Source organism: Belonocnema kinseyi, chromosome 8 (genome assembly GCF_010883055.1).
Source record: "Belonocnema kinseyi isolate 2016_QV_RU_SX_M_011 chromosome 8, B_treatae_v1, whole genome shotgun sequence".
Taxonomy (NCBI): Eukaryota; Metazoa; Arthropoda; class Insecta; order Hymenoptera; family Cynipidae; genus Belonocnema; species Belonocnema kinseyi.
Genome location: NC_046664.1, coordinates 116355943 through 116375626, shown reverse-complemented (window position 1 = coordinate 116375626; position 19684 = coordinate 116355943). Strand labels below are relative to the sequence as shown.

The 19684-nt window shown below is 31.1% G+C and overlaps 1 long non-coding RNA gene across 1 annotated transcript in view; it reads right to left on the bottom strand.

The window, feature by feature from the left end:
- LOC117179051 overlaps positions 1-15962 on the bottom strand; it is an 87452-nt gene extending 71490 nt beyond the window's left edge. The window contains exon 1 of the long non-coding RNA XR_004467857.1: positions 15861-15962. This is a non-coding gene — a long non-coding RNA (uncharacterized LOC117179051). The remainder of the gene's footprint in view (positions 1-15860) is intronic.
- Positions 15963-19684: the final 3722 nt, after the last annotated feature.

Below are 19684 nucleotides of genomic sequence, written 5' to 3'. Positions count from 1 at the left end.
TCTGTTACTTAGGTTTTTGGTTTGAGGCAGGAGGGGAAAACAAGCTGCAGGTGAGGAAAATAATTGCACGTGCGTGTAACGTGATGGGCCAATTATGGAGCATAGGAAAGAGAAGGTTTAAGGACGATTGGAGAATGAGGGTCTCGTTGTTTTATGCGTTGGTTTGGGCGGTGTTGTTTTATGGAGTGGTGATCTGGGGATGGAAAGAACATAGGTAAGTAGAGAGCATATATAAGCGATTTATGAGGTAGTTAATGGGGGTCATCTGAAGTTTCCCAGGACACATTTTAAGAGAAGAGTAAGGCAGGGAAAAAATGGTTGCTACACAAATTAAGAGAGCCTGGAGGTTTGAAGAGAAGCTAAAATGGGGAGAAGGAAGCAGAATAAGTCAAGCATGTTTGGGCGAAATTTGGAACAATGAGGCGAGAGGAAATTTGGGAAATTCAAAATGGGAGGAAGAAAGGAGAAAAATGAGAAGGGTTTGTAGAATACGAGAAGGGGCTATGGAGTGGCAGGGCATAGAGTTAGAGTTATTAGTTAAACAAGGAGAAGAGAGATAAACAAAGATTATAGATTTGAGGTAGAATTGATGGTATATGATGGTCAAAGGGTTGACGAAACCAGAATATTTGCAAAAAATAAAGAAGTAAGACAAATAGAGTAAGCTGATACGGTTTGGAATGGGAGAAGCATTTAGAGCTTGTAGACATTGGATGGATAAAGAGAAGAATATATGTCGAGTATGTGGATACGAATTGGAGTCTTGGGAATATGTTTTAGAGAGGTGCACAGAAGGAAGATGGGCAGTTGAGTGTGGATGAGTGCGTATGATGGATTTTGGATAATAATGGACAGGGAGTGATGTGGATGAAGAAATTGGAAGAAGTAAAGGGAAGGAAGGGAATAGGGCAGAGCCAAACGGTTGATCCTGAAAAAGGAAATTAAAGAGCAAAAGCTAAATTCAAAATCGTGGAAAATGTTTGTTTTTTATGGTAAGAGGAAATGGAAGCCCTGGAAGAAGGCTCATTACTAGACTTATTAGTATTATTTTTTGTTATTATTATTATATTATTTTATTTTTAAGTGAGGCGATACATCAGAAGATAAGCAGCTCATAAATTAGATTAAGGATGAAATGTAAATTTTATATACAAGGAGTGGAGGCCCTCAAACCCGTAAAATGGAGAGGTCAAATAAATATACATACATAAAATTAAAAGTTGAAAATGATCTTTTCTTTAATATTAACCAATTGAAAATTAAGGCCGGTCGGTAAACAAATTTTTTCTATTTTCGGAGACAAAAAGTATAGAAGCAACTTCAGATTTAAAACAACTTCCAACGATAAATTTGTTGTATATGGTTCAAAGAAAATGTCTGGAGTATTTGAGAAAGATTCATTAAAAATTGTCTGAAATATGCACTTTATAAAATAATACGCGGGATGCATGAGTTTATGATCCAAGAGCTCAACAGTATTTGCGCGATAATGATAAAACCTTTTTTATTTATATATATTTTTAAAGTTGTACCTATATTATTTATATTCTTCTCACTGGTGCAAACAGATAAGTTTGAGAATAGAAAATGTATAAGTACAAAAGCAAACAATGGAAAAAATTCCCATACATTTTATTATAATTCTAAAAAAATAATTATTACTCAAAGTGACAATTCTATGAAGATTATATGCGAACGGCAAGATTTATACGTTCTTTTTAATGCATTTATTAATAAGTTTACGTGTTTCTTATTGTTACAAAATAAAAGCAAACAATATTCAATAAATGCTCGCATATTGTAAAAATGAATACGATTGCAAATAATAATTCTTAGAAAAGAATTATTTGTCTGGGCGAATACAAAATTTTTAATGGGAACGTTAAAAAACATTATTTTATTTTTAAATTTTAACTTCAAATATTAAAACACAAAGTTTCGAATGAAAAACATATCGGTGGATATTTGCATTCCAGACAATATTGGAAGAAAGTAAATAGCCAGAATAGAGTGCGACAATACTAGTCCAGGTATAAGGGTTCTAAATTTTTTCAGTTCCACTCATGTACACATCACACTCTCTTCGCCGATCCCACTTACACTCACTTACGCTATCAAGCATACATTCTATCGTAAAGCACTGGTACGTGGCACTAGCGCTACGCGTTGTTGGTTCCCAAACTAAGCCTTCCCCTGTCATTGCGCTTCCCTTAGTGTTCTTTAAACTATCTGCTGCATTGTCGCCTCTACACCTATCTTCCCTCTACGGCATTATAGTGCAAAATGAGGCAATTCAATTTTGAGGTTAGGCCTTGGTTACAACACCCTTTATGTAAAAAAATAAATAACCGTAGTTTATTATTGGCAGTGAGCACTTACTGACGATAATAAAGGAATAGCACAATTTTTTAAATATAAATTTTCTTCTCATTTTATGATTTTTAAAGTTATAAGTTGTTCATTTCTTAAGTATATGAATATATTTCTGAAAGACAGTAAGAAATACGTATAATTTTCCTAAATCTTCGAACAATTTGACAATTTCAAATAAGCTATCCTTCCGTCACTTCTGTTTTATGCATTGTCAGTGCGTACAATTTTTCTCCTAATATCCCATGCATGCGTTTAAACGCAGATGACATCATACACGTAATTCATAAACAAATAGGAATATGCATCTTCCATAAGAACCGTCTAAAGACTCTACCACATTGGTCATAAAAGTACGCAGCTGACATCATCTGCGGTGAAACGCAAACATGGGACAATGGAAATACAATTTAACGCACAGGTGATGCGTTTCTCTCCATTATCAACAAATATGCCTTTGTATACAATAGGTTTATAAATGAATTTCGCTTTGAGTCATAAGGCAGTCACTATGCAAACCTTTTTTTTAGAAAATCTTTCAGATTAAAATGTCTAGCAGACATTTTTATTTTAATACATTTTTTGTGGCCACCCAGGAAACAAAAATCCATCTACTTGGATTTGAATAGGCTTTGAAGTCTCCTGAATTGCGTATCTGTCACTGGAATTCCAGATAGCCGCCCATAGGTTACACTAACACCATAGGAACACTTTGTGTTCTTTTTGCCTTATATTTTTGACTTGCCGCGACTAGTAAAACATCGCAAGTCCATTTTCTAAAAGAAATTGTTTTAAAAGTCAATTTTTTATTGAAAAATATGAAGAAGCACATTATCCTTACTCAAACAGCATATCTTAATTATCAAAAATTTTATTTGAAATTCAAGTTCTTTCGGCAAGAAGTCCTTCTCGATTTGGTCAGTTCGCGTCAGATTGGACTTATGTATCTTTTTAGTTTGTACGGCAGTTTTGGATACCATAAAGCAAGCAAGACATAGAAAAATGGTAATCCCTTTTATTCTAGCACATTTTGCTAATTGTATTTACTGTTTTTCGAATAATAATGAGGTAAAAAGCTTTTTAAAATATATAATCGGTTATTTTACGATGTCAGGCCTAATTTCCACATAGATGGCTCTGGAGGAAAATAATGTTTTAAATTTTTTATCATGATTTTATATTTTTGTAATTGATCATGTTTGAGCAAATCGAAAATTTTAGTATAAGGAGATGCATTCTTGCATATAATTCTACTAGATTTGGAAAATTTCATGATTTTGGAGCGTGCAATAATGCTTTAAACGAAAATTGTGTTTTTAATTTCATTTCATTTTTATTGAATAAATCAAACAGTCCGAACACCAATTACAGGATTATAATGGTACAAATTTCGATTATTATACCTATCATAATCATATTCTTCATATTATAAATCAAACATATATGTATATAGCGCATCTTTTACAAATCAACATTTCAAAGATATTGGTTAAAACGAGTGAGGGGATATAAAGAGTTTCATGGTGATAATTAAATAATTTGCGAGAAATTATCGTTGCTGAATGTAATTGTAAACATTATTTAAGAAAGAATGAAAAGATTGCATAAATATATCAATAATTTGTTGAGTAGAGCAAATCGAATTATACATCTTGCTCATAGTGTCTATCTCTCGTTCCATATTGGGGCAGAGCGAGGGGAAACTGAGATATCAGATAAGAACTATTAATGGCACCCGATAATCTGGTATCGGTGGTAGAAAATTCCCTTCTTTTTTATAATGTAAGAACTTCAAAAAGCGTTTTTGGCATTTATCAATAGCGTTAGATAGATAACAGGTCTTAGTTTGCTATACAACAGAGCAATACTCCAGTTTAGACCTGACAAGTGCATAATTTAAAGATCTTATAGCTGCTTCACAATTATATTTATGACATGTTCTAATTAGGAAACCTAATGTTAGACTGGCCTCCCGAACCATAATATCTACGTGTGCGTTGAATTTAAGAGTACAGGTAATATACACACCTAGATCACGAATTATTTTGACTCTTTCCACAATAATTCCACTTTACATTACCGGCGATTTACATCCAAGGAGATATTATAACACCAAAGAGTAAAATTATCTGCATCTGCCTGCAGATCATAGCAATCCTGAATGTCATCAATAGGCTTAAAAATTTGAGCATCATCTGCATACAGCAGAATGTTGTTATTTATATAGCCATCAATACTATTCATGCTTACTACGAAAAGCAAAGGTCCAAGATTTGAGCCCTGAGGTACACCCGATGTAGGTTCAAATTGAATTAACGTGTACACTTTATACATAACAGCCATTTTCCTTCCGGTTAGATAAGAGCGCAACAATTTAAAAAGGTTACCAGACAACGCCTAGTCTTGACAGATCACTAATGATCTTTTCATGACTCACACAATCAAACGCCTTCGACATGTCAGTATATACTACATCAACTTGCCTGTCTAAGGTGAAATATTTTTCAATTTTTTTTATAAAAGTAACAAGGTTTGTCGGCGTAGATCTTTGAGGTACAAACCCTTGTTGCGATGGAGAGAGCACGGGAGACAGATAGGACCACAGAACATCACCTATAATCATCCCAAAAGCCTTAGAGAAGTTACACAGGATAGAGATTGGTCTATGAATTTTAATACAGGATTTATCGCGTGATTTAGGAACGGGACAAATCTTAGTGGATTTCCAGTAGTCGGGAAATTTTCTACTAGCTAGTGCGAGATTGAATATGCTACTTAATGGTTTAGCTAACTCCTCATGACACTCACGTACAAAAAACTAGGTATTTTATAAACACCGGAAGTTAATTTGTTTTTAGCATTTTCAGCTTGCTCATAACTAATTCCGCATCCACCTGGAACTCATCACCAACAAACCTAAGTACATTAGAATTGTTTTCATCTGCATATAATGTAGAAGGCTTGTATACTTTTAGGAACAAATACGCAAATGCATTAACAATATCCTGAGTTTTGTTAAAATCTTTGTTATTAAAAAACATTACTGCAGGAATCCTTGAAACCTTTTTAGTGTTGTTGACATGAGCACAGATGGATGATGGATTTTTCTGTATATCAAATTCAACTTTGTGCAGGTAGTTCTCATGCGCATGCCCGATATTGTTCTTAATATCTCTTTTAAATCTCTTGAATGCTTCCAGGTGATGCCCATTTTCAGATTCCTTATTTTCTAATCGAAGTTTATCTTTTATTTGTATGTCTCTTATAATTTTCTTGGTATACCAATGTGGATACTTATCTTTTTAATAATTTAAGGATATAAAGCTTACATTTTTATTCAGTATTTCCCTGAGTTTATCATAAAACTTGTCTGAAGCAACATTAACGTTCTCTGATTTAATGAGAAAAGCCCAATCAGTATTTTTTAGTCAGTCTTTTACAATATCATAGTAAAATTTTCTGAAAACATAACGCTTTTCTTGTGGGTTATTATTAAACCTTAATTTTTGAGAATATCTAGGTAGACAAGCCTCAAATTTAATCACAAGTGGCGGGTGATGCATATCTATAGGCAATATTGGATGTTCGTTGTTTGTTACCTCACATGGAAATGAAGCTAAAACTAGATCTAGATACCTCTCATTAAAATTATGTATATCGTTATATTAGAATGGCTCACGTAAATTCATAAAATTACTTAACAATGATGATCTTTGATCAGATACTTGTTTGTCTATGCACTGCTTTAATTTTGGTATATTTAAATCTCCTATAATTATTATATTACACGACCAAATAGTTTGTAAGCTCGATAAAGCCTCAAAGAAAGCTCTAAATCCCACTATGGGGGTCTCAGGGGGAATATAAACTGTAATCAAAAGAAATAAAATACCTTCCAGTGTAAATTTAACTGCTACAGCAACTTAAAATATCAATTCTCTACCAAAAATGGTATAATCCAATTTTATTTTACATAAATTAATTTTTGACAAACTGTAAAGGAACTTTCAACAAAATACTTGAATTCTCAATGAAAAAGATGAATTTTTAAAGAAGTAGTTTTATATTTCTACCAAAAATTTAAATTTTCAACAAAATACATAAATATTCAAACAAATAATTCTATTTTTAACTAAAAAAGATCAAGGTAGAATAAAAAATATCAAATCAAAAGAAGTAGAATAATGCAGTTTTTAGTTTATAAAGGTTAATATTCAATCAAAAAAATGAAATTTTCTACAGATTATTTCAAATTTTAACTAAAACAGATGAATTTGATACCAAACAGTAGAAGTTTCAACAAAAAAGATGAATTTCCAATCACAAAGATTAATTTTATATTAAAGAAATTTTTAAAATAAATAACAGAATTTTGAAGAAATTGTTGATGTAAGTTGTTGGCTTTAGGGTCAGCTGAATTGAAACTAATCAAGTTGTTTCAAACGTTTCAGCATTCAATGGTGGCCTACATCAAAGAATTTTATTAAATCTGTGAAAAGTACACGATATCTTGTAGGTACGCAGTTTCATAATCGGAAGCAGTATTTTATGATTAATATCTTAGTTGTGAACTAATAAAAATGAAAATTGTTTATTTTTAAATTTAAATTTTGTTTAATTTTATTAAGAACCAATGATAAATCTTGCAGTAATCTTAAAACATTATTTTATTTTAAAGAAGTACAATTGATGAGAAACCAATGCCAATGTAGTCGAAAAAGTTTTGTCATCAATTTTTTATTTAATGAAACAATTTTCAATCGAAAAAGTTGTTTGCAAATTATTTTTTCAGTGACTTATTATAATTATATTGTTATTATTTATAATTAAGTAATTATTGTAATTATATTAAATTTTTTATTATTTTATTCCTTTTTTTTCATTTTTCAGATGGCCTGTTTGTACGAAATTTATTATTATAAATTGTAAGAAACCTTATATAGATGTAAATTGTTTTCAACTAAATTAATTTGAATCCAAGAACAATATTATAAAAAGTATTTAGAATAAGATAGAATTCACTTTAAATCAAACAGGTTCTATACATTATTTAGGACATCTATGTTAAAAATTATAAAAAAAAGATTAATTTTTTACCCATAAAATTAATTCTCTACAAAAGACGATTAGTTTCCAACCAACAATGATATAATGAAAATTTTCCTTACAGTCATTAATTTTTAATAAACAAAACAAAAATGAAGAAAATAGTTCAATCCTTAATAAACAAGATAAAATTTTAACAAAGAAAATTAATTTTCTACCAAAATGACGAATTTTCAACTAAAAAAATGAATTTTCAATTATAAATATACTTTTTCATTCAAAAATTGTGCAGTTAAATTTTCAGTAAAATAGTTGAATCCTCAATCAAAAAGATTAATTTTCAAACAAATATTGGAGTTGTCAACCAAAAAAGATAAATTTTTAATTTGAAATATGAATATATTGTGAGACGTGGTTGTGGCTGAAATTTTACCGCGATTTCGCTGGAAGCGGGTGCAATTTTTCAGATTAGCACCCGCTCGCGGCGAAATCCTGCGGTTGTCCTTATGACAAATTTTTAATTATATATATATAACCAGAAATAGGAATATTCCTTTTTAGTTAAAATAATTAATATTTAACAACAAACAATTAAATTTTCAAGAAATTAGTTGAAATTTATTAAAATAGATGAATATGTTTGAAACAAATAATTAATTTTTCAACACAAAAATATCAATTTGTAACTCAAAATTTTAGTGTTTTACCAAAAGTGGGCTGGTTAAATTTTTAGTTAAAGAATCTAATTTTGTAACAAAACAAAAAAAAAAGGAATGTGCTACTTAATAGATTTGTTTCTAATCATAAAGATAAATTATGAACCAAGAAGACTAATTTTCTATCAAAAACACGAATTTTCATCGAAATATGTGCATTTTCAAACAAATGGTTGAAATTTCAACTAAAAAAGATAAAGTTTTAATCTCAAGCATCAATTCTCTTCCTAAAATGATATAATCCAATTTTATTTTACATAAATTAATTTTTGACTAACTATGAAGTATGATCGACTTCTCTCTTGAATAAATTAAATTTTAACCAAAAAAAGAAGTTTTCATGTAATAATAGAATCCTAAAAAAAAGATGAAATTTGAATTAAGAAGTTTATTTTTCTACCAAAAATGACGAATTTTTAACAAAATTCTGAATTTCTAAATACTGCATCAAAAGAGATAAAAATTTTTCCAAATAGTTCAATCTTTAACGAAAAACGGTCGATTTTAAACCAAAAGGATTAATTTTCTACCAAAACAGAAAAATTAAAAAATTTTCATTATTAAGCACAAAAGGTCAATTTAAAATTTAAAATATCCATTTTCAACCAGAAATAGTAGAATCGAAATTTCTGCTAGAGAAATTGGTTATTGACAAACTGAAAAGGATTTTTTTAAATAACTTAATCCTCAATGAAAAATATTAATTTTCAACCAAGAATATTACTTTTCTACAAAAAAATTACGAATTTTCTACAAAATCTAGAAATTTCCAAACAAATATATGATTTTTATCTAAAAAATACCATTTTTTAACCAAAAGTAATATAAGTAGATTTTACCATTATAGAAATTAATTAAAAAAAAAAGAAATTTGAATAAAATAGTAGATTATTTTCAAATTTTTTAATTTATCTGCTATATCATCAGAGATTGTACCTTACCGACAGTAGATCAACCCTCCAAACCATGAAGGCAGAAGAATTTACACAATATCGATCAAGTTAAGAATCTTTAATAACAGAAAATGCTTAACGTGAAGATGGAGTAGGATCTTTTTTTCAGGAAATAATTTTAATTTTAATTTTAAAATAGTTGAATTTTCAATCAAAAGGGTTCGTTTTGAACCGAAACAGATTAAGCTTCAATTATGAATTTAATATTCAACTAAAATGGGATAGTACAGTTCTTAGTTAAAAAATAATCACTTTCAAATTAAGGAAGTGCAATTAAAAAAAAAAGCTGAGTTCTCTACCAAAACAGATTGCAATTAAAAATATCAATAAATTTTGAACAAAAAATGGAAAGTTAAATTTTTACTTCAATAAATTAATTTTGAAAAAAAAAGAATTGTCAGAAAAATGATTGAATCCTAAATCAGCAAGAAGAATTTTCAAACAAGAATATTAAGTTGATATTAAAAAAGACGAATTTTTAATAAAATCCATTAATTTTTAAACAATTAGTTAGATTTTTAACTAAAAAAGTTTACACTTTAAATAAAAAATTACTTTTTTACCAAATATGTCATAGTTGAATTTTCTGTTAAAAAAAATTTCTTTTCAACAAAAAAAAACACTGTTATAAAAATGATTTCAAAGGAGGTCGAATACATTTAACATTAGGCCGGTTCTGAACTTAAACTCGCTGAATCGATCAGGAAGGGAATTATGTTGTTTTTAGATTAAATTTGTAGAGAAACATTTTTTCGCCAAAAAAAAATTCTATGTTCAAAAGATTAATTCTTAACCAAGAAGATTAATGTTTTACAAAAAAGACGAAATTTCAACCAATGACTTGAGGCCTCAATTATTTAGTTTAAAATTTGTGCTTTTTTGCATTCGATTACTTGGTTAAATGTTAAACTAATTAAGTAAAAATGATTACTTTTTGGGTAGAAGATTCATCATTTTATTTGAAAATTCTTTCTTTCTTTGGTTGAAAATTAATCTTTTTTTTTGAACATTTCTTTAATTGTTTTAAGGTCGAACGACCTTTTACAAACTAATTTTTTTGGTTGAAGATTCATTATTTTAGTTAAAAATGTATCTCTGGTTAAAAATGTTCTTGAAATGCATTTTTTGATTCAATTCAGCTGTTGTTGTTTTAAAATAATCATTTTTTTAGTTTTTGGTTGAAAATTGATCTACTTATTTAAAAGTTTAACTATTTTGTTAAAATGTTATGTTTTTGGATGAAAAAGTAACTATTTGATTGTAAATTCGTTAATTTTTTTAAACTTTATAATTTTCAGTTTAAACGGGTTTGTAAAAAATAGGCTTTTTAATGAAAAATTTGCATTTACAAACGAATAGTTTAACTTTTAACCAAATAGTGTAAAGTAATGGGAATTGTCGATGCTGAGTTTTTCTGATATTGTGGTGCAATTTGAGGTGAGATTGCAAAGAGATTACAAAGGGGAGGTAGATATTTTGGAGGATTGGGACAGATTTGTGTGGAAGTTTGTTTGGAGATTTATGACAGAGTGGGAGGACTGTGTTGACAGATTGGTAGTAGCAGGTTAAAGAAGAGATAAAGGAAAATAAGGCAAGGGGAAAGTATAAAAAAACTATAGAAAAGGAAAGATTAAGAGCAAAAAGCGTAGTGTCAATAGAAGCATTTATCAAAAGGAAGAGAGGGGAGAGGGAAAGCAATGAAGAGAAGGAAGATATCGGGGCGAGCGTAAAATATCAGAAAATGTTTAGATCGCCGCCGGAAAAGCAGAGTTTGGTAGGGAAGAGCGATAATAGTAAGGGCGCTGACGGTAGCGGAGATGAAAGTGAAGTGTCGATGAAAGAGGAAAGATTGAAGGAAATTCGAGAAGTGATGATAGAAGTAATGGGGATTTATGAAGAAAAGCAGGAGAAAGGGGAAGAGGAATTAAAGAAGGAAATTAGGCGGGAAATGGCTGAAGTTAAGAAAGAAATAAGAAAATGGGAAGAAATCAGGGAAAAGTTAGAAAAGAGGATGCAGTCATTGAAGCAAAAACTAGAGAAGTAGGAAGAAGATAATAACAAAGGTAGAGGAGATGAGAGGTAGGATGAAGAAACTTGAAAGCTCGAAAGGGGATTGTGGTGGGGGCGAGAATCGGAATAAGAAGATGGAAATGCTGAGAAAAATAGAAAAAAGAATAGAAAGAGAAGATACGGAAGAAGGAACATTAAACACAGTGATGAAGGGTATAAGATTAGAGGGGAAGAAGCTGAAGGAAGGGGTGGACGAAGTACTAAAAAGAATTGATGCTATGGTAGAGATAGAGGAAATGCGAAATGTAGGAAAGGAAGTGCGAAGAGGGGAGAAATTGGTACTGATGAAACTGAAGAAATGGGAACATAAGAGGGATGTGATGACAAAGAAGAGGTTATTATATGGTAGTCCAGAGAGAATAGAGGATGATTTGACATTGGTAGAAAGGGAGATGAAGTATACATTTAAGAAAATAGTGGAAGTGGAAAGAAAAAAGGGAAAGAGAACATGGGTTAAGTATGGGAGAATTCAGATAGATGGAGTATAGTGGGATTGACATGAAGAAAGGGAACAGTTAGTAAAATACGAGGTGCAGGGAAACTAGAAGAGGAAGGAACGGAAGATAGGAAAATAAGAAACAGTAAGAAGGAAAAAAAGATGAGAAACGAAAGTAGAGAAGAATGGAAGATTTGTTACTGGAATATAGCAGGATTGGAGAGAGAGGATAGGGAGTTTGTGACAAATTTGACACATTGGGATGTAGTCATAATGATGGAGACGTGGCTAGGTGGAAAGGGATGGGAAAGACTAAGGGGAAGGTTACCAAGAGGTTACAAATGGCAAGTGCAAAATGCAAAGAGGAAGAAAAAAAAAGGGCAGAGCAATGTGAGGAATGGCGATGGGAGTAAGGAATAAATGTATAACAGGAATAGATAAGGAGAAAAGAGAGGAAGAAAATCCAAAGGTAAGATACTAAATGGGGAGGGAAAAAAGTTGTTGAAGAGCTTGGAGGAGTTGGGAGTTGTGTTATCAAAAGAAAAAGGAAGAGAAAGAGGCGGAGAAGGCTAGGACGGAAAATGAAGTATAGAAGGTAGTAAATAAAGAAAGAAAAAGAAGAAAAAGTGTAAACCAAGATATTGAAATGATAGAATGGAAGAAATATTTTTTGGATTTGCTAGGAGGAGTAGAGAGAAAAGTTGTAAAGGGAGAAAAATATGGCAGAGAAAGAGATGAGGAAGAGGACATTTCAAGGGAAGCAATAGTTAAAGTTTTAGGAATAATGAAGGATGGAAAGGCACCTGGTATAGATGAGATTCCAAATGTAGTATGGAAATATAGAGGGGAGGAACTAGAGGAATGGGCATGGATAATGTGTAATAGAGTATAGAGAGGAGAGTGATGGCCAGAGTTATGGAAAGAAGGAGTAGCTATACCAATAGTAAAGAAAGGCAAGGGAGAGGAGGTTAAAGATTACAGGTGGGTGACGTTGATGCCAACACTGTATAAAGTATATGTAACTATTTTGTCGAAGAGATTGAAGATAGAAGTTGAAGGAAAAAGATCGAGTCACCGAATCCGACAGGGTTTAGAAAAGGATTGGGGGTAATGGACAACATATATGTTCTGAACTATCTAGTAAATAAGGGAATTAAAAGGGGAAAAGGGGCAATGATAGCAATATTCGTGGACTTAAAGGCGACGTTTCACTCATTAAACCGAGGAGAAATAGAAAAAGTTATGATAAAAAAGGGGATAAGGGAGGGATTAATAAAGAGAGTATCAGAAATTTTTAGAGAGGCAAGAAGCTGGGTAAAGATAGGAGAGCAAGTAGGAGATAGTTTCTGGATGGTGAAAGGTGTGAGACAAGGGTGTCCTCTGAGCCGACTTTTATTTAATTTATTAATATCAGTCTTGGAAGAAGAAATGAGGAGAAAGGGTTCGGGAGGAGTTAGGATAGGGATGAAAAAGATATATACACTGGCATACGCAGACGACATAGTGTTGATGGCAGAGGATGAAGAAGGGATGGCATATTTGTAAGCTGGCATGGCCGGTATAAGGTTATGGAGCAGAGATATGGGGATGTAAAGAAAGGGAAGATATTGAGAGTTTACAAGAAAGGTATATAAGGTGGACACTAGGGGCAGACTGGAGAAAGCCAGGATATATGGTAAGAGAAGAAACGCAAAGGGATAAGTTAACTTTGAGGGCGGGAAAGAGGGCATGGAAATTTAAGAACAAGCTGAGGGAGGGAAAGGGAGGGGAGTTGGCGAGAAAGTCTTTGATGGAGGTAGAAGAGAGGAGAGAGAGGGCGATCGAATTAACGAGATGGGAGGAAGAAAGGAGAGAGTTCTTTAATGATACAGAAATAGAAGACGGGACTGGAGTAAACTATGAAGAATTGGAAAAAAGGGAGAGGGAAAGACAATCAATAGAAAGATGGGGGGCGATTAAGGAATCAAAATACAATAAATGGTATAAGACGATAAACAGAAAACTTCCTTACCTCGGAAACGAGGTAAGGAAGGGGATGTACTGGGAAAAGGAAGAGAACAGAAAGTGTAGAATATGTGAATGGGAGGAGGAAACATGGGCGGATGTATGGGAAGGATGTAGGAGAGGAATGAAGGATAAAGGAAGATGGCAAGAAAATGTGGTTAAGATTCTAGGGGAAGATGGATTAGTAGAGGAATGGATGAAGGTGTTGAAGGGTGCTAGAGTAGCTAATGAGAGAGATTAGATTAGAAGCGTAAAAATTGTAGGTAATGGTAAAGTAAAAGTTAGGTGGACTAAGATGCGTTTGTGTTCTCATGCTCTCTCTCTCGCTTGAACTCTCACTTTCGTTCGCGCGCTCACTCGTTTACTAATAAGTCCTAAATTGTGCTATCGCAGGAAATAGAAATAAGGACCTAGATATAATACTTTATGTAAATAGTTGTAAATAATTGTATGCATAGAAAGGATAATATTGTAAAAAAATATAGATATAAACGGAAAGATTGTAAGGAATGGAAGTCATGTAAACCCTTAGGGGACACATTAAAAAAACTGAATAGCTAAACTTTCAAATAAAAAAGATTAATCTTTAACCAAAAATAGTTGCATTAAAAAAAATCTCAATGAAAACATAGTGGTGGACATCTTAAAATAAAAAGAAAAGATTTTCAATAAAATATTAAAATTTTTAACCAGAGTTGAAGTATCGAATCAGTATGTAAATTTTCAACAAAGTAGTTGAATTTTTAACCTGCAAATGTGGATTTTCGATAGAAAATGTAATATTTAATATTTCAACGAATGCAGATGCTGCCAAGAGATCCATTGTAAAAATAAGAAAACGAATTTTTAATCATAAAGATTCATTTTCTATAAGAGATTCGAATTTAAACGAAAAGCTAAGATACTTTTTCGTATAGAAAATTAATTAATTTTGAAAACAAAAAGAATTTAAAAAAAAAGTAAATTTTCTAACCAAAGGGATGAATTTTTAACTAAAATTATTGATTTTTAAACTAGAACGACGAATTTTAAACAAATAAAGAATTATCAGTTAGGAAATGAACAAATTTGTCCCACTTCTTAAAGTTTTAAGTCAAAAGACTATTATTCTGTAAAACAGTCATAACGCCTTTACCCTTTATCTACCACCATAGACCACATTTTTTTACAACACCTTCACCCCAGATGATAATTTTTCAAATATTTATTTGTTGAAAGTGTTATTTTTAATACAAAATTTAATTAATTTCAATGTAATTTGAAATAAAATATTTATTAGTTAAATTTTAAACAATATATTTATGTTTTTTATCAACTTTAATGTGATAAGTCCAGGGCAAAGTGGGAGACTTAACTAAGCCCAATATTCGACAATTGGCAGAAATTTGCGTTCAATAATGTAACTTTTTTTTAACTTTGTAGGGATTCATCTACTCTTGTAATGAAAATTTGTACAGTAATCATATATCGCGTTATTCCTTACTAAGTAGTGTAATGATTTTGTATAAATCGGAATAACGAAACAGTTATTACTAAAAATTGTATAACATTGAACGCATGAACTAATATTAGGGAGACTTAACCAAGATTTTCAGGAAAGAGTTTACCAAGTGGCAACAAGATTATTACATGTGTTTTTCAACCTATAAGCTCATTGATTATTATAATGCGCGTTCAAAAATTTTGCTAAATTGATTTATAAAAATTGTTCTGTAAAAATGCAAAATTCATTATTTAAAGAATATGATTATCATGAACGTGAGCTGCAAAATCGTAATAAATGCTATTCATCAATATCAGGTGTAAATTAATTTTTAATAAGAAAAAACTGATTTGGAATATAATAGTTTAATTTCATTTTCTACCTAAAAATATAACATTCGTTGAAATCCTATTATGAAAGATTAATTATAGTTCCAGATACAGAACTCATCCCTTGGTGTCTTCTATTATTTTATACTATTATTTTGTAACATTCATTAAATATGTATAATATATAAAAGATAGGCTTTTCATTAATTCTTTTTCATAAAAAGGTAAATAGGCGCGCGCCAGACTGCTAGTCTGGATGAAGAATCTCCGAACTATCAATATTACTCTTAAGTCATGTCTGTGAGAATACAATTATGTCATAATCAGACACATCAAGTGATGAATTAAGAAATGGAATTTCGTGTTTAGACCCATTACATTTTGAAAGTACATTATTATAACATTAATAAGATCCAAATTAGCAGTATATGAGCAATTAAATGAGCGAGATACCTTATCACTAGAACGATCTATCTTCTGTTGTTGACATAAGGTGTCACCTGCTGTCTCCGCTTCACTATTATAAAATCTTCTCTCACCTCCCTGATAATTAAGTCCATCTCTCCTCATTCCTGCCGTTCCTTTAATTCCTTCTTCACTTCCAGCTGACGGGGCGATCTTTGGAGGGGAGTCAAGTCTCTGGCCAGAGAGTATTTCACAGTGTTCTTTTGTGAAGTCTCGATTTTCTTCCACTTCCAGTACACACGTAAGGTTTCTCACATGATTTATTCTGTGGTAAAGATCTCTTCTCTGGTAAATATCTTTTCTCTGGTAAAGAATAAAATTGCGGTTTTCTTCTTATTTAGTCTCTCAGTGACTTCTGCAATACATAAAGACGTAACAGATTTTTCATTATCCGGAGAGGTACTAGTGTTGTGACCACAATCCTTAACCTGGAGTTCCTGGACTTTAAACTCTAGCGCTTCGATTCTCTCCACTGCGTCATCAACTTTTGTAGTGTACGATGAAACATTGCTGGTTAAGCTGCTTATCTGTTTTTTTAATTGCACTAATCTCAATGGAAATGAAGACATCCGAATTATTTTTCGATTTTTCATACTGAGCTTCTGAAATCGATTTGATTTCCTCGATTGTGATACTCACGGGAGGTGTTGGCGAGGGAGATCTATTACTCGGCTTATAATTACAGCATTTTTTTTACCTGTGCTTTAACTGACAGCATATTTTAGGCATCCGTGGTGATAGTGTTTCCCACGTGAACTATATTACACACTCCAATCTGCTTCAAACCACCACAGAAGATTTTAAATCATAAACTATTCACCTTGGTAGTCACCAATCACTGTTACAATTATACAAAATAGTTTATGAGTGCATATATCACTTTATTCCACACTTATAGGTCACCAAATAAACAGATAACTAATAAAAATTTAGAAAAACTACAGAGTTTTCCGATATTCGACTTTAATCAAGCGTCATCTTTTGATCCTTCTTTTTGGCGTTACGTCTAGCAGCTCCGATCAGCTTTAAAAGGGATTGGAATCTTATTATTTTCGCCGCCTAATGAGGATTAAAAAACGAAGGACAGAAGAAGCATTCTTAGGGATTAAAAATTTTTAATACCTTTTATTGTAAGGCTTCTTGCCGAGTAGTGATGTAACGAAATCTGCAAAACGCAACGCATTCCGGACTCATGGGACGCCACCCTTACACCATCTCCTCTGACACTTGAACACCTCCTGTATGCAAAAAAATTCCACTGATTTCATCGCACCGAGTATTGTTTTTACTTTTACCATATTGCGCGAATCTCATAGCACGAAATCTATTTCCCGAACCTTACTTCAGAAACATTATTCCTTGTAAGAATCTATAGTCGTTGAAAAAGCTCTTATCTCATCAGAACTTCATAAAATATAATGCTCGACTACAGGTGATAATTTTCGGAAAATATCAGCAAGAGAAGTAAGGCAAAAGTGTGGAAAATATCTTTACTGCGCAGAATCCAAAGGACCTATTTCTCCTGCTACACTTCTTTAGATCAGGAAATACTTAAAGGAAAAATAAGGACGGGTAGAAATATTATCTCAAAATATTTTAAAATTCAAGTGGTATTTCGAACAGTATTGTCTAAATATTTCTGAGAACATTTTAATCATCAGCACTATATACTACAGCAGGTAGAAAAGTACTTATTATACAATGTCTTGGAGGCTGGAGTTCTGTTAAACTATAAACCATCATTATTAGACATGGGCATGAAAGCCTTGAATGGAAATAATCATTTTTTTTTTAGTTAAAACAATTTTTAAATGTTCTATCAGTTGTTTGTGAAATTTTTCATCATAAGAAATTGTGAGTTGGAATTGCAGTTTTCGTTATAATAAATTGTTTAATTTTGTAAGTAAAAGACGTGTCGCTTAAACTAAACTATTTTAATAGTAAATATTTTTTAATTTATATAAAGTATATTATAAATTAAAACGAAGTATCTGGGCTAACCGAAAATACTTGTACCAACGCTTTTTATTCAATTGATGTTTGCTTACAAAGTAGCCAGTCAAAGTTAAAAGAAAATGCAGGCCATTTAGAGTGATTTTTCAACAACTCGCACGCTCTTACAAAATTTGTGTCAGTTTTTAAAAGCTAAAATTCCTTAAAAACTTTTCCCCACATTTCATGCTGTTTGACACAAAAATCGATTTTTTTGCCCAGTATTATCAATAAATAAAACCAAAATAACAGGTCCTATCCAAAAATCTTTTGAAAACCATTTGGTAGGACTTTTTAAAAGCTGCAAGTTCTGCTTGAAACTTTGTTCTGTAGCTTTCGTCGTTTGGTTCGGAATTTGAATTTTCTATTTTTTGCACAGCATTCTTAATAAATTAAACAATAATGACAAGTCCTAGCCTAAAATAATCTAAATTTTGTTTTGAATGACTTATTAAAAGCTACATGAAATTTCTCCGCATGGAACTTTTTTTCCTATCTCACGTCATTTATCTTAAAATTTTAATTTGTAATTTTTTTCATAATATTTTCGACAATTTCAACAATAGATTTAAACCCCAAACAATTCCGTTACATGACCTGAACCGGACTGCCCCAAGTTTCTTTGACACTATTTGTCTTAATCAATCAGTATAGCGCACCTGCGTAAACTCGCCAATATTTATAAATAATTAATTATATGTACATATATTCGAATATTTTGTAATTTAATAACTATAGCTTACATCTGGGATGGCTACAAAATATGAAGAGATCTAACTTTTCATTTCATAACTTATTTGAATAAATGTTAAAATGTTGAATGCTATCAACAAAGGTATCAAATTGTATCAAAGATTACTCTGGAACATTATAAAGTTTTAAAAAAATTTTCTATGAACAATCGAAAAAAATTTTCTTCAATGCAAATAAAAGTTCTGTGCATTAAAGAAATATACTCATTGGATCTCAGTCAAAGAAAAGTCAATCGAAATTTCAGTCGAAATATACCTTATTCCAGCTCTATTTGTATCGAAAAAATCCTCCTATTTACACCGAAATTTCAGTACCCGAACCCACGGTCTTATTTGATTCGAAGACATTTCTTTTTTGAAAGAAATAATTTTTTGTTTGAATGAAGATCCTTCTTAAATTGCAGATTATTTTCTTTAATTGGAAGTTTATTTCAGTTAAATAAAGAAAGTTATATTAAAGAAACGGTTTCTAAAATTCGAAACAAATATTTTCTGAGATTTTCATAAATATTTATAGTTAAAATTAAATGCAATTTTGTTCAACATTTATTAATATTTAGGATAAAGTTTCGAATAGCTGAATTCTCCGATTTTCTTCAAACTTCGTATACTTATGCATTTTGAAACGCTGATTACGAATATGATAGGTAAAATTGTCGAAAATTCGATTTTCATGGTAAAATCATGAAAAACCATGAAAATCAATGTTTTTTTTACGTTTATCTAAGCCAATATGCTAAATTTTGCAAAATCTTTTAAACAAAAGTGATAGACCTGATCAAAATACCTATTTTTTGTAACATACATTTTTTGCAAGAGTGATAATTTTCGCGAAAATTAGTGATAATCGATTTTCATAAAAAAAACCATAAAAATCGTGCCTTTTTTATGCATCTAAACCAATACGCACAATATTGCTGAATATTTTGAAAAAAGTTATGTATAGCTCATCAAGTTACACATTTTTTGTTTGAAACATTTTTATTTGCGAGTGATAGTTTTCGTGAAAATTAGTTATGTATCGATTTTCATGAAAAACCACATTAAAAATCAAGGTTTTTTGCGTTT